We start from the raw sequence: 12,843 nt of genomic DNA, 5'->3' as shown, positions 1-12,843 counted from the left end.
AAGAAGAAGAAGGAGAAACAGGAAAAGGATAAGAATGAGGATATTACTTGCATATTGCACTTCACCTACCTGCACACATCTGAACCTATATTTCTACTCTCTCTGGAATACCTGGTCAGATCCATGCAACAGTTACTAACTCAGCATCCTATTTGCAGATTAAGCAACTTTTTGCAGATTATTTGCAGTAACAAATAGACTGTACGAGACAAGCTGCGGCATATATATATATATATATATATATATATATATATATATATATATATATATATATATATATATATATATATATATATATATATATATATATATATATATATATATATAGTGTGTGTATATTGTTGCGGATATGAGGACTGTATTTTTTTATTGTGTGCTTTATTATTATTATTGTTTATTCTGCGCCTCCTGCCTCCAGTGTTGTGTAAAAGTAAAAAGAGCGTCCCGGTAGTTATTCCATGAAATACCACATTGCAGGACCCGATAAAACCCTTGTTCAGCAGTTTATATCCTTATTATGTGTTTTAGGGTAAGGCCTTGTCGTCCATTAACATGACACTCCATTGCACCGAGTAAAAGAGATAGATTCCCTTCATTCCCATTCCCTAAAACCTCCATTTCCCCTTTCGTAATGGCCAAGCCTCAATTTGGCAATTACATCCCCTCCAAAGCCGCCATTGACCACGAAGCAGGGTTGGGGAAGAAAGGCGGGTCCCCACCTCGTCATAGAGGGGAGGAGTGAGCCAGCCCCACTCGACCAACCATGAACAAGGGGTTTGGTTTGAGAGGGCGGAGAGAGAATGCTTGGGGGAGGTTCGCAAAGGGTGAAGGGCGGGGGTTATAAAACCCGTTGCATCAGCCCCCACCGAGAGTGGCGAAAGGAGACAAGCAGATGAGTCCAAGAGAGTTGCAAAAAGGTCCAAGGCTGAGCTGAGCTGCATGGTGAGGTGCAAAGGAAAGAGCTGGGTCGTCAGAGCAGAGCTGAGTTGTGAGGTCCAACAGCAGAGGTCATCCAGGGAAGCGCAAAAGCCTGCGATTCGTCACCTTGCTCGCCAGCGGCAGCGTCTACAGCAGCAGCAGCAACAACGCTCGCCAGCCGCTTAGGGGCCTGGACGGCAGTTCGGAGCAGGGCCACGAAGGAACGGCGGCTGCAGAACGTGCGGATCGTGCTGCCGGACCCAGTGGACTTTCCTCTCCCTCCAGTCAATCCACTCTGCAATTCCCCGCGTGAGTCTGTGTCTTCGTTTGTTCTGTCCGGGGTATTAAGTAAGCCTGTTAGATAAGCTAGTAATTTGCACTGTGTCGCCTGCGTCTCATGTCCCCTGTAAATAATCGTGACTGTTCTTCTTGCTTGTGTATGTGTACATAATAAACCCCGTTACTCTTCTGTATGTCTTCTTCTTCCTCTTTGCATTCGGTCGCTTTAGAGTTTTCCAGATTGAGTATCTGTGGCGCGATATGGCCAACGTTTGGGTGAATCGGGTGAATCGGGTTTAGTCGGGGAACAACTGTTCGGCCGCGGTTACACCACCGCTCGGTAAAAAAAAACAAAAAAACATGTAATCCGCGGACCGTAACAAATTGGTGTCGGGGAGTGAGATACGAGGCCCGAAACAAATTTTTAAAACAGCTAGAAAATATTTGGTCAAAATTTGGAACCACCGAAATTTGTGTTGTTTTAAAGCAAAACCCGAATTTTGAAATCGCGCCATGGCTGGTCAAGGCGATCGGATGCAGGTGGGTGAGCTAGAAGAGGGGTTAGGAGTAAACCAGGATCAAATGGAGGGGAGCAATGAGGAGAAAAATGGCAATGTGGTTGCGGAGGTTTCAGACGCGCAAAATGGCGCTCTCACGCACGAGGTTACGGGCGCACAAAATGGCGCCTTTGCGCACGCGGTTACAGCGGCACCAAATCTGGCGGCGCCCGTGACCGTAGCAGCACCGGTGAATTGGGACCTCTTTATGATACAAATAAAGGCGCTCATGGTCCAGACAAGTGAAGACCTGAGGAATGAATTGGGGAACCGGATGGAGGCTCAGAATGAGCAATTGGGGGCAATGAGGGACGAATTGGGGGGCAAAATGGGCGAAATGGGGGGCAAAATGGGAGAAATGGGGGAACGGCTAGAAGCTAAATTTGAGGGGCTAGACAATAATTTTAAGGGATTAGACAAGAAATTTGAGGGGTTAGACAATGGGATAGAAGGGGTGAAACATGGGTTAACAGGGGTGGAAAATAGAATGGCTGCCCAGGAGAATCAGATCGAGGGGGTGAAAAATGGGTTAATGGGGTTAGAAGATAGGATGGAAGACAAATTGCGGGAGATAGGGGAGCAATCCGCCCGAGAAATTAAACAAATGGGAGAGCAGACAGAGGAGGTAAAAATCGGGGTAGAAACCAAATTGGATGCTCAGAGGGATGAATTGGGACAGATGAGGGCAGCATCTACAAAAGAGAGGGAGGAGATGAAAGAGGAGATACGACGAGGTGTAGGTGAGGAGGTCTCGGGGGTACGCGAGGAGGTAAAGCGAGGCGAAAAGCGTATAGAGAAAGAGGTGAGAAATGGAACGGCTAGGTTACAAGGGGGAATAGAAGATCTGACGGAGGAGGTGGAACAGCTGACGGAGGGACAAAAAGAACTAACGGAGCAGGTTCAAAGGAACACTGCGGTACTAGGAGGGTTAAAAGCGACACAAAACGACATTAAAAATGACTTAATAGCAACACAGAGGCAATGTCAGATGGTACGTGAGGGACTGACAACGAGGTTGGACGAGGTGACAGAGGTAATGGAGACGAAGGACCGAGAGGTGAGGACGCACATAGAGACGGTCAAGATAGCCTTAGAGGACGAACTTGAGGAGACGCACCAGGAAATAAAAGAGGTGAAGCAAAAATTAGAGGAAGTGGAAGAAGAGGTGAGTGAAATTAAGAAGAGACGGACAGAAACTAAGAGAGAAATACAGGAGGAGGTGATGGAATATGTACAAGGTCGGTGCTCAACTCATAATGGTGTGCTCACTAAACAAATAAAGAGTTTGCAGGTGGCGAAGGAGGTGCGGAGACGAGGTGCCAATGAGTGGCGATATATTCGGAAATGCATATGATGTGAGGAAAGCTTCAGTCGGCTTGGGGGTTGATTTGGATCCGGGTGTTCGTGAGAGGCCGTTGGTGAAGTGTGCGACAGGTCTGGTGTGCGAAAGAGGAGGTGTGCGAGAATGTCCGACTCTGGGGTGTGTGAGCAAAAAGTGCGCGTCGAGGAGTGAGTGTGCTGTCGAGAGTGAGTCGGTCGTAGCGCGTGTGCGAGGGAGCACATGGAAGCGCGTAGTGAGGAGTGTTACAGAGGATGCAACGAGAAAATGCACACCTGTGGTGAGTGTTACAGAGGGTGTAACGGGAGAGTGTGCGCAAGAGTGTGCACGAGAAGGGTGTGTAACCCCCACTAACCCCCACTAATTCACCCCAGATCCACCTTGTTTGAAATTCCAACTTCTTTCCTGGAAATCCTGGCAGTGTCCATATGTTTATACCTCTCCCACCCCCCACCCCTTCACAAGCCTCCCCCCCCCTTCACATGCCTCCCCCCCAAAGCCCTCTCCCTCCCACAGATCTCTCGATGTGTCCATGTCTCTCGGTCCCTGCTCTCAAATGTTGTGTTTGTGTCCTTCCCCCCTCTCTCCCCATCTTGTCTACCGCTCCCGATGTTATTTGTTTTAATGTGTCTGTTTGTCTTTCTGTGTGATTAATGTTCGCTCTTTCACGAGCCTCAATATTGTATACAAAAAAAAAAAAAAAAAAAAAAAAAAAAAACGGACAGGTGCATGAGGAAAGAGTGCGCTGTCGAGAGCAAGGGTGAGTGCGCTGTCAAGAGTGGTGGTAAAAGTAGTACGGGTGACACGGAGCTGGAGTTGGTTGTGGCAGGTGAGAGAGGATGTACACCTGGAATGGAAGGATGCACACCTGGAATGGTAGAGCGTGTGTGGGAATGCACACTTGAGTTGGTAGTGAGGCACGTGGTTGGGTGTGCGAGTGAGAGCACACCTGTGGTTGTCACAGAGGAGGTGACCGAGGAGGGGGCGCGAAGAGGTGTGTTGGTGAGGTGTGCGAGCAACGAGTGTGTGCAAAGGTGTGAGGTGGTCAGGTGTGTGACCAAGTCTGTGAGTGGAATGAGTGTACCTGGGTGTGTAAGAGAAGGTGCAATGACGAGGAGCAAGGGAACAGCTGGATGTATGAGCAAGGAACGGGCTGCGGGGTGTAAGCATGCAGGTGAGGCATCGACGGTAACCGGATTAGCGGTTAGAACAACATTTAGCCGAATCGGGCCCTCGGTGCGCGTCGGGCAGCTTCGCGTGCCGTGAGGACCAGCGGGGATCTGAACCATGGCGGGTTCGAAAGGACCGCCGTACGTGATCCACGCTGGGCCGCGCTTGGAACGGCCGCGTCCGTGCTCCGCTAGGTGGAACGGGCAGCCCGATAGGAAGGGTCGTCGTGGCGACCCCTTTTTGTTGAGACGTTCCGGCAGGTCGAGATCGGGCCATTGGATGGCTCCGTGCCGAGGTGGTGCGTGGGATCTCGGCCCGGGTAAACCTCCTTCCCTGCACCGAGTGCCGGACGCATCCAGCCGCCGGCACCAAACAACCCGCATTCATTGCTCGGCTTTACGAAGCCGGGCTGTAGAAGTGAATTGGCGCACCGAGAGGCATTAGTAAGTAGACTGTAATGATGAGGATAGTGGTCTGGACCCGAAATTAGAAAAACAAAATTTGATGATTGGCAAAGGATTGGCAGAGTGATGATTGGCAGAGGATTGGTAGAGTGATTGGCAAATTTTTGATTTGTGGGAATTTGACGAGCAAAATTTCTAGTAAGAGATGCCCCATGTGATGGGATGGCCAATCCACCATCCCTCACAGCGGGGGGCAAAGGAGCACTAGACTTATGGGGTGTATGGCAGTGAAAACTAGCCCGGGAGGGTTAGGATATATCGTGTGTAGGGATCTAGAAAAGAACGACCTTAGGTAACGTTAAGGTTAGTTAGTGACTGATACCTGTAGTGGGGACGCAGGTAGATTAGTGTGGATGATAATGACGTGGTATGTGCTTAGTTTAAAGGGAAGACGGGGAGCACTAAGTTAGCAGAGCAACAGGTAGTTTAGATGATGCCGTGTGAGTGTTGGAGGTGTATTCGGAAGTGTATTGTGAAAAGTGTATGGTGAACAGGTGTGATTGAACAGGTGTGATTGCACAGGTGTGCAACTGGACAGGTGGATGGAGCAGTGTATGAGTGATAGTGATAGTGATGAGTGTTGTATTGACCAAATGGTCCAGGGAGAAGGAGGGTGCAGGTGGCACCAGGTGTGAGTGCACAGGTGTGCAACAACAGGTATGAGGAACAGGTGTATGGAATAAATGGTAGTGTGAAGTATATTGAGTACTGGAATGGATGGTCGTGGAGTGAGTATGGTGGAAATTGTGGAGTGGAGTGGATGGTGCGAAGGTGTGAATGGGGGAAGGATGGACCCCCATCACGAATACCCGGGGCGGGTAGTGTAAGTGTTAGGTAGAGGGTATAGGTAAATTGTGGTTGGATATTGGCATCTGTGGTGCGGGTGGAAGAATGATGTATGGATGGGTGCATTAGTGTTGTGGAAATGGCTGGGCGTGTAGCCTGTTAGTGTGTGTAGTTGGTTTGGGCACTCCACCACTGTGAGGATGTCGGCCAGGTGAGGCCGCAGGTGGGCTCTGGGAGCCGGTAGTAGTTGTTGTGGATGGGGCCCGAGGATCCGGAGGACGGACCCGGGTAGCCCAGTGCCAGAGGGCACCAAGGGGTGACAGAGCCAGGAGGGGCCTTCCCCAGTTAGTTAGGTTAGGGTGAGGAACTAGGTAAGCTCGGAGGCAACTGCAGTGGTGGAGGTGTGCAGGTGGGTAGACCTGCTGGGAGAGCTACACGTCACAGCCCAGAAATTGTGCAAGGGCACCGGGAGATGAATCGGGGGAGTGAGACCCCAAATTGAGAAACACCACAGTTTGGTCAATGGGAATTGGTTTTTAGAACCCAGAGTGTAAGATGGCCAATGGATTGGCAGGGAAAGACCCCGGGTAGTGTAACGTGTGTTAAAGTCATTTAGAGGATAGTTAGGATTGAGATCTCCTCGCACCATCTGCATGCACTCACCTGAGATGACGTACCTCCACACCATGCCATGTGTTTAATTATTTTTGATGCAGATGTTTGGAATGTGAGACGCATCATGACGTGGGTGTGACATTGTGCTTGATGTTCCATCTCTTCCTCCTTATGAGGATTGATGATGAATTTGGGTGATGGCAAATTTTGGCTCGAGGGATTGTGGTGACGAATTTGGTATAGAAGAAATATGGGGAAGACGTGACAGTAGCGACGGATTGGTAAATGTGTAGATTTTGTACATATGGGGTAAGGGCAAGGGTAGTGTAGGTGACAGGGGGGTGACGTACGGTAGGGACGAGCTTTCTCACTTCGCCCTCCGTACGCATTTCGCCTTGCATTGCCTTATTGATGTGTACCCTTGTGACCTTACCCCTCGCTCATCTGTCTCTTCCCCCTTTTGTCTCCCACATGACCTGTGCGCCATTGGGCGCCGAGGGGAGCGTGCGTGAGGCCTCCATTGTGCGCCCGGAACTCCCAGAACCAGCTGTCTGCATCGATGCACCACATTATGGACCACATGTCTGTGTCCGAGCACCAATGGTGGACTCCATGGGTTGAGGCCTGGCCCCTCTACTGGAAGCGGCCATGAGGGCCCGAAATCTTGCTGGCGGACCTTGGCCACAGGGCACCGATGCCCCACAGGTGAACCACACTAGTCAGCCCTGTGGGCCATAAATAAAATAAATAAAATGGACACATTTGGGCAAGTTTTATTGTAAATAGGCCGCCAGCAAAGAAAATGACAACTGGAAGAAATAATAATAGCCAGCAGAGGGAGCCGAAGAGCAAGAGATCACCTGCAGGGTTAGGGGTTGTTGTTTTTATTTTCATTGAACAATGGTGACTGCACCAATTGGTGCTTGGGGGTGTATTGGTGCGTTTTTGGGTGCTTTCATGGTGCGTCGATGCAGAGCAGACAGTCTCCACCCCCCCCCCCCCCCCCCCAGAAAGAACGATCACAGGTCCTGGGTTAGTCTTGTAAATAAAAGTAGTGTCAATTGTAAATCATGCTCCCCACCATCAGTGTGTAGTTTGAAGACCAATTCCGCAATTCGGTTAACTGTGGGCGTGAGTCTGTTAGGCAGGGTGCAATGGAGCAGCGGGACATATTTATTTATGTTTTAAAACTGTCGCACTCAGGGTCAGGTTAAAAGTAGAGGGAACTACACCTACGTGTCACACTAAATAAAAGTTGTAGGCCCGGGCCGTGCCTAAGAGGAGGAGGGTGCAGTGTTGCGGATATGAGGTCTGTATTTTTTTATTGTGTGCTTTATTATTATTATTGTTTATTCTGCGCCTCCTGCCTCCAGTGTTGTGTAAAAGTAAAAAGGGCGTCCCGGTAGTTATTCCATGAAACACCACATTGCAGGACCCGATAAAACCCTTGTTCAGCAGTTTATATCCTTTTTATGTGTTTTAGGGTAAGGCCTTGTCGTCCATTAACATGACACTCCATTGCACCGAGTAAAAGAGATAGATTCCCTTCATTCCCAGTAATTTGCACTGTGTCGCCTGCGTCTCATGTCCCCTGTAAATAATCGTGACTGTTCTTCTTGCTTGTGTATGTGTACATAATAAACCCCGTTACTCTTCTGTACGTCTTCTTCTTCCTGTTTGCATTCGGTCGCTTTAGAGTTTCTCCAGATTGAGTATCTGTGGCGCGATACGGCCAACGTTTGGGTGAATCGGGTGAATTTGGGTTTAGTCGGGGAACAACTGTTCGGTCCGCGGTTACACCACCGCTCGGTAAAAAAAAAACAAAAAAACATCTCATCCGCGGACCGTAACAAATTATATAGTGTGTGTATATCTATATATATATATATATATACTGTATATATATATATATATATATATATATATATATATATATATATATATATATATATATATATATATATATAGTGTGTATATATATATATATATATATATATATATATTTATATATATATATACACACTATATATATATATATATATATATACACACTATATATATATATATATATATATATATACACACTATATATATATATATATACACACTATATATATATATATATACACACTATATATATATATATATATATATATATACAGTGGAACCTTGACTTACGAGTTTAATTCGTTCCGTGACCGAGCTCGTAACTCAAATTGCTCGTATCTCAAATCAAATTTCCCCATTGAAATGCATTGAAATGCTATTAATCCGTTCCAGCCCGCCAAAAACCACACCAATTTTTTTTTTAATATACAGTATATATAAAAAACATCTCGCGCTTTATATTTCACCTGTATGCAGCATACAAGTTGGCAGGATGGCCTGGACTGGAGGTACGCACACTTGACTCTAAAGTCTAAACTGTCCAGCCTGGGTTTGAATCCCGACCCAGCTATAACCTGTCATGGGTGAATCACAGGCAGGGTGATTCATCAATGTGTGTACCGCTAAACTGGGCGCCCCGGTTTGCGTCCCATTAGTTGTTGGATGTTAAGGATCTCACCGTGTTTTCCACAAAGAGAAGGCGAGCTATCGCCGGCATTCTGAACAAGTTGTGGCCTGGCATGCTCTTCTCCTCTGCCGTTATATACGTCCTCCTCGACACCTCGCTCATGTTTTTCGACGATTGCGTGTTTTATATCCAAGCACATCATCCTCTTCTTCTTCTCAGCACTGCACTTGCCACTCACTTTCTTAGGCCCCATGGTTAAAACTAAGAAATTTTCCGAAATAACCAAAATGCGGAAAAAAAAAATGCAGCGCCATACGACAGAGATACGTACTGTACGTGCACGGCAAGATAACCACGTGACCAGAACCCACCTGGCGGCGTGAACTCGAAATAACCAAAATGCGAAAAAAAAAAATGCAGCGCCATACGACAGAGATACGTACTGTACGTGCACGGCAAGATAACCACGTGACCAGAACCCACCTGGCGGCGTGAACTCGAAATAACCAAAATGCGGAAAAAAAAATGCAGCGCTATACGACAGAGATACGTACTGTACGTGCACGGCAAGATAACCACGTGACCAGAACCCACCTGGCGGCGTGAACTCGAAATAACCAAAATGCGAAAAAAAAAATGCAGCGCTATACGACAGAGATACGTACTGTACGTGCACGGCAAGATAACCACGTGACCAGAACCCACCTGGCGGCGTGAACTCGAAATAACCAAAATGCGAAAAAAAAAATGCAGCGCTATACGACAGAGATACGTACTGTACGTGCACGGCAAGATAACCATGTGACCAGAACCCACCTGGCGGCGTGAACTCGAAATAACCAAAATGCGAAGAAAAAAAATGCAGCGCTATACGACAGAGATACGTACTGTACGTGCACGGCAAGATAACCACGTGACCGGGTGGCGAAAGCTCGTAACTCGGATCTCGGCTCGCATCTCAAAGCAATAAACCGCCCGAGCGACGGCTCGTATCTCGAAAAACTCGTAAGTTGGGGCACTCGTAAGTCAAGGTTCCACTGTATATATATATATATATATATATATATATATATATATATATATATATATATACACACCACATGACCAAAAGTATGTGGCCACCTGAACATCAAACATCTCATTCCAAAATCATGGGCTTAATATCGAGTTGTTTTTCTGTCCCCCCCCCCCCCCCCCCCTCGCTAAGGGGAAGAGCCGTACTCCGTTTCCGCAACAATATATATATGCATTGTCCAAGTTCATGGCCAATATACTAAAGTACCTCGTGGGAAAAACCGACCGAGGATTGCGCAACAGCTCCGAGTTTGTGGACAAAATAACACACACCACGATCCATCCACACGAATCCATGGTGTCCTTTGACGTCATTTCGCTATTCACTAACGTGCCCACAACCCTGGCGGTTGATGTGGCGAGACAGAGGCTAATGGAGGATGATTGCTGGAAACAGGCCGCCGACAAGTTGAATGTTGATGACGTTTGTCACCTCCTCAGAACTTGTCTGTCTTCCACCTATTTTGTCTTTGACAGCACATTTTACAAACAGGTGTTCGGCACTGCGATGGGCTCCCCGGTGTCTGCGGTGGTTGCCAATATGGTGATGGAAGAGCTGGAAACACGCACCATCCCATCCCTCCCAACACAGCCACGTGTCTGGTACCGCTATGTCGATGACACTTTTGTCATCTGCCCCAGCACGGCTGTTAATGCAATCCAGGAGGGCATCAGTGGAATGTTTCCTTCCATCAAATTCACCTGTGAGGAAGAACAGGATGGGTCGCTTCCATTTTTGGACGTCTTGGTGAGGAGGAACCTCAATGGAAGCTTAAGTACCGCATTATATAGGAAACCCACCCAGACCGAGCGTTACCTCGATTTCACGTCTTGCCATCCACTGCACCATAAAAGAGCTGTGGTGAATACACTCGTAAAAAGGGCAAGGAATATACCGTCCACCTTGAAGGGCAAAAGGAGAGAGATCAAGCATCTCAAATGGGTATTGAAAGCCAATGGCTACCCAGACCACCTCTGCCCAAAAAATGAAATGGTACTGGCGGCTCCAAGAATCCAGGACGTGCCACAGGAACCACCTAAGGGCTTCTGCGTGCTACCATTTGTGCCACGGGTATCTCAAAGGATTGGCAGGATTTTGAGACCGGTCGGGGGGTGAGGGTCAACTACCAACCTATATACACCTTGAGACGTGCAGTGACCAAGGTCAAAGACAAAAGACTGAAGAATGATTGCACAGGTGTGGTATACACCATTCCATGTGACTGTGGTGGAGAATACATAGGCGAGACTGGAAGAACCTTAGGCCAGCGCATTAATGAACACCACAAGGCCTTTGAGTGTAATCACCCAGAAAGATATGCTATCGCCAAGCATGGAATAAGGGCGGGCCATGTTCCTCTATGGGACAATATGAACGTGCTGGCGGCATCCCCGAACCGGGCCAGGAGGCGAATACTGGAGGCCTGGCACACTGGCCAAACGCGGGCACCATTGACAGAGGAGACTGTGGCGTTACCACAGGCATACGGACCTCTCATGCATAAATACACCAGAGAGACACCGATGCGTGGAGGAGGACAAAGACAAAGTGGGACATAGCCGACACAGGCAACACGGACAACAAAACACAATACACCGCTCAAACACGCACAAAACACTTGCAACATAAGCCGAGCATGGGTCCATGGTCACGAGGTCTCGCAACGCAGCTTTGTGATTGGTTGATAGAATAGGCCCACCCCTCCCCCCAGATATATCTGGGAGGAGGTGAACAAGGGAACTTCTCTTGATGAAGGCTAGTGGAGGCTCGGCGCACGCTGGGTTGCTGGCCGAAACGTTGAGTTTTTAAAGACAAAGCTATAGGTTGGAGAACGGAAAAATGGATATCGTGGATATAATTCCCTACCGCCGTTCATTACTTGATATATATATATATATATATATATATATATATATATATATATATATATATATATATATATATATATATATATATATATATATATATATATATATATATATATATATATATATAAATATATATAAATATATATATATATATATATATATATATATATATATATATATATATATATATATATATATGTATATATATACATATACAGTCACGTGAAAAAGTAAGTACACCCCATGTAAAGTTTTGACTTTTTCAACATATTTCAACATACAGCTATTTGATCTTCATTTCAACAATATTGATAGATAAAGGTGATATAATATAACAAATATCATGAAACATTTACATTTTGTAGTCCATTGTATAATTTAAATAAACATAAATGCAAATTTCGCAAGTGGAAAAAGTAAGCAGAAATTCAATATATAAATTCAATGCTGCAGAGATTTTTTTGTAGGCTTCCCCAGATCTGTGCCTCGACACAATCCTGTCTCTGAGCTCTGCAGGCAGTTCCTTCGACCTCATGGCTTGGTTTTTGCTCTGATATGCATTGTCAGCTGTGAGACCTTATATAGACAGATGTGTGCCATTCCAAATCATGTCCAATCAATTGAATTTACCACAGGTGGACTCCAATCAAGGTGTAGAAACATCTCAAAGATGATCAAGAGAAATGGGAGGCACCTGAGCTAAATTTCAAGTGTCATAGCAAAGGGTATGAATACTTATGTAAATGTGATATTTCAGTTTTTTCTTTTTAATAAATTTGCAAAACTTTCTAAAATCCTGTTTTCTCTTTGTCATTATGGGGTATCGAGTGTAGATTGATGAGGGAAAAAATGAATTTGAACGATTTCAGGATAAGGCTGCAACATATCAAAATGTGAAAAAAGTGAAGTGGTCTGAAAACTTTCTGAATGCACTGTACATGTTAGTTGAACTACGATTTCCCAATAGCATGTCTTTACTGACTGTTCAACTTATTGCTTTCCAAATATGATAGTTATGCAATATTACAGCTGCAGGTGTATTTAATTTTCATAGTACATATCATTATTGGCCAGGATTCCAAAATGTTGGCGGTTTGCTCTGTTTCTACACTGAAAATAAATGGAATAAGCCACAGGCACTATTTTAGGATAAGCATTTGTTTGAGTCAACCTGGTATAAAACTAAAGTCGAATATCTGTTCATTCACAGATTGGTTTGTTCAAAATCAGTTCCCCTTTCATTCATGGGTCAAAGTT

General features: G+C 46.2%; 1 protein-coding gene across 11 annotated transcripts in view; it reads right to left on the bottom strand.

Moving 5' to 3' along the window:
• NCOR1 (nuclear receptor corepressor 1) overlaps positions 1 to 12,843 on the bottom strand; it is a 376,183-nt gene that overhangs the window by 222,332 nt on the left and 141,008 nt on the right. The window lies entirely within an intron of this gene.

Source organism: Myxine glutinosa, chromosome 6 (assembly GCF_964187855.1).
Source record: "Myxine glutinosa chromosome 6, kmMyxGlut1.1, whole genome shotgun sequence".
Taxonomy (NCBI): Eukaryota; Metazoa; Chordata; class Myxini; order Myxiniformes; family Myxinidae; genus Myxine; species Myxine glutinosa.
This window is presented reverse-complemented; position numbering and strand designations above follow the sequence as displayed.